The sequence below is a fragment of the Trachymyrmex septentrionalis genome, unplaced genomic scaffold, assembly GCF_001594115.1.
Source record: "Trachymyrmex septentrionalis isolate Tsep2-gDNA-1 unplaced genomic scaffold, Tsep1.0 scaffold275, whole genome shotgun sequence".
In the NCBI taxonomy this organism is placed as follows: domain Eukaryota; kingdom Metazoa; phylum Arthropoda; class Insecta; order Hymenoptera; family Formicidae; genus Trachymyrmex; species Trachymyrmex septentrionalis.
Genome location: NW_017305436.1, coordinates 844,057 through 847,910, shown reverse-complemented (window position 1 = coordinate 847,910; position 3,854 = coordinate 844,057). Strand labels below are relative to the sequence as shown.

Here is a 3,854-nt window from a genome sequence, read left to right as displayed (position 1 = left end):
ACACACACACACACACACACACACACACACACACACACACACACACATTTAAAATATCGATTTATATATATTTATAATATTTTCATTTTTACATAATATTCATTAACAGGTATCTTTGTATAAATATAACTGTAATTTAATATTCAACTTTATTTTTTTTTTTATTTTAAATATATATAAATCATAGTTGTGAAAGCATAGTGAAAGTCCCTCGAATAATTTAGTTTAATGCAAATGATGTTTTTCGTATAAGAGATTTTGTAAGAGATCTCCGGATTGAGTACGCCGATTTTAATCAGACTCGTCACAATGAAAAGCTCGTATTTTGAATATATAATCAGTAGTTTAATTTTAATCTCGGTTCAACTTACTCTTTATCTTTTTGTAATTTTTAGAACAAGAAAAAATGAAGAGTATATTATACCAAGATTAAAGTTAATGTACATTAATAGAAATGAGCATAAATGTTCGCCTCTCTCCTTCTTCTCCCTTTTTTTCATCTCTTTTCTCGCTTTTCCTTTTTTGTCGTTTCTCGCTTTTTCCTGCCTTTTTTCATCTTCACACGCATGCACGCTCTCTCTCTCTCTCTCTCTCTCTCTCCCCTCCCCCTTCTCTCTCCCTCCCTTCCTCTTTCCTCCCCCTCTCACGCCTTTTCTCATTCCCTTCTTACTCTTACTTCCTTCTTTTTATACCCTTGTCACAATCTTTTCATTTTGCTCTCTCTTCCTCATAAATAATTATTACACGTGCGCATATTAATGTTTATTTTCATTACTAATTTTAATATCATATTTGAATAAAAACATTGTGAAAGCAACTTGACGGACAAAACACTTTACATGTATGCATTAATACATGTAGCTGAAAAAAATCGGAAAATCTGAAATAGTCCTTTTTAGGGACTTTTTTTGGTTTTGACATATCCGTATTTTGACTGCATCAATTTTATTCGAATTAGTCATAATCGAAAAATCGCGCTATTATATAATGAAAATGTTGTAGATTACCATATTGATTGCGATTTTAATTTCTGAATAATTTTAATCAAAAGCTTGTTGATGTCAAATCTCCGATTTAAAGCTAGTGGTAGCGTCGCGAACTTACCAGATAACAAAATCGCACAAATGATATCATAAATTACCCACACGGCATGCGCATGCCGTGTGGGTAATCCATGTCACACTATGCATGTCACACATATGCATTCTATGAGGACGTATCTCTCTGATTTACTTGTAAGACTTACATATCCCACGCATGCGAGTAATATTAGACTCACATGACCCGCACGAGTGATGTCGCACACATATGAATCTTGTATTGCTCGCATGCATGCGTCATGCATAGCAGCGGTAGCGACTTAGGAGCTACATTAACGTTTGCATTATAAGCCGTGGGGAGGGGGAGGGGCAAGAAAAATCATTTTTATTATTATTATTATTATCACTAGTATTATATTTTGGATCATGCTTTCTGTCTTGGAAGTGCCTTCTATTTTACAATATAGAACTATGTAAGCCATAAGTACTAAAAAATTGACAAATCATCATAGTTGAATATGAAAAAAAAGCGTGCGTGATATGCTTGGCGTGACTGCATAATGCGATCCATTGCTTGCATGCCTCCATCATGTCATGCGGGCAGTATTTGCAAAAATCGATATTGCAAATATGAATATTGGTCCAGTATTGATATATTTCTGATATAAGTATCAATCCACTTTTCGAGCGCGTTCGAAGTATTGATATTGCTTAAGAGATGACGTATCTCATTTCCTTTAAAATAAGCATATATTATATTTCTTATGCGTCTACAATAGAAATCGTAGCGATTGTAGAATCTTAAGTCGTAAAAAATTAACCAATCACAGTCGAATATGAGAAGAATAATCGACTATGATTGGTCTTTCTACAACTACTGATTGGTTTTTCTAAAACTTAAGACTCTACAACCGCTACGACTTCTATTGTAGATCCTGCATATGTTTATTTTAAAGGAAATAATATGGAGTCTACAATAGAAGTCGTAGCGGTCGTAGAATCTTAGCTAGTCTTAAGTCGTAGAAAATTGACCAATCATAGTCGATTATTCTTCTCATATTCGACTGTGATTGGTTAATTTTCTACGACATAAGGCTACGACCGTTACGACTTCTATTGTAGCTAGACCCCGCAATATATTTTGTATGTGATTTATAAAGACTGGTAGATAGAATTAATAAAATAGTACTAAAATATTATTTGTTCTCTTCATGTATTGTTATCAGATAAACAGATTAATTGATTTATGTTTGTTTTTAAATTTTATTTAAAAAACGTTTTATTTTTATAATTTAATAATATTAAAAGGTAAAACTGCCCATAAAAATATATATCTTGTGATAAAAATAAATACATTTTTTAATGTGAATCTATTTTAAGGGAACTGTAAATAAAACCAGAAGTTTTGCGAAAGTATCGATAAGTATCGATACAGAGACTGTATCGATACTTTTTTGTATTGATTTTTTCGAACACTAATGGGTAGCATAATAATAGCGCGGTGTGTGCACGGCGTGATACGCACAACGTGATTGCATAATGCGATTCATTGTGCTCGCACGCATAGCCCCATTATATGGTGCGAGCAAAGTGGCATTCATTGTGTGATACGCGTGAGGGCAATATGAGCACATAAATTGTTATCTTATAATAACTGTACGAACGTATACGCAGTGACATTCACGTTTCAAATGGCTAGTTTTATATTTTTATTTTTTATGTTTGGTATTGCGTCGTTACTGAGTCGCTTGTAATATATATTTATAACATTTTAACAATCTCATTTCTACGTTAGGTTGCCCTAGACGAAGCGACTGATACGTGGGGAATAAAAGTGGAACGAGTCGAAATGTAAGTATATAAATTGCTTATTTTGTAGCAGCAATGACATATTCAATGAAATATAACTTTTTGTATGTGGAGAACGTGGTGTAGAGTATAGTGTGACTGCTTTCTATGCCGAAGATTCAGAGTTCAAATTTAACAGCACACAAAAATTTGATTTGATTGCTTTCGGAACACAATGGCAAACCACGGAGAGAATATTTGTCACTGCCGTTTAGAGCCAGTGTTAAAAAAAACTCTAAATCCCATACATCAGATAAATATATCGTATATCAAGTAGATATATCGAATAAAACTTAAGTTCTCAATTGAATTAGTAGTAGTTTCCTTCAAAAGTACTCTTATTGAAGGTCTTCTTGTTTCAATCCAAATAATGGCAGCTTTAATTCTCTGTCGAAAATTATTATTTCTCGAAGAAAACTAATGTATCAAATGAAAAATTAAAACCCAGATGCTACAGTTTTAACTAATCAAGTTACATTCTATCAAATTAAAAAGAAAGTAAAATCCATGATACTATCTATATTATTTGCTTAACTCTAATGATATGTATCATTCGTATAAAAGATTTGGTATCAACAAAACTGACGCCAAGTTAAATTCCCTGCATGAAATTGTTCCCTGCATGATTGGCATGCTTTCCCTTGATTGATGGAGATTCTGTAACAGGCTGCTCTATTCTCTGCCTTTGCTCTATGAGTGTTTCCAGTTTAGTAACAATCGCAAAATATTTACTTTTCTTTCCTCCTCATGAGGATTTGTCTCATCGTGATCATGTTATGTAACGCTTCAATTCTACCTTGAATTCCGTTGAACTCGTTCCAAATTGAACTGAATCTTTGTAATCGTGCGCACAGCTTAATGATCGAAACGCTCTGAATGTCCACAGCATCCACATATATCTGAAACCGTGTACACTGCGCCTTTACTGTCGCACGACGTTGTCTCATTGATTTGAGTTCTTGCACG

General features: G+C 33.5%; 1 protein-coding gene across 1 annotated transcript in view; it reads left to right on the top strand.

The window, feature by feature from the left end:
- Positions 1-2,839: 2,839 nt before the first annotated feature.
- Positions 2,840-3,854, top strand: part of LOC108749218 (band 7 protein AGAP004871-like) — a 122,672-nt gene continuing 121,657 nt past the window's right edge. The window contains exon 1 of the mRNA XM_018487784.1: positions 2,840-2,891. The gene's annotated coding sequence lies outside the window, so the exon portion shown is untranslated. The remainder of the gene's footprint in view (positions 2,892-3,854) is intronic.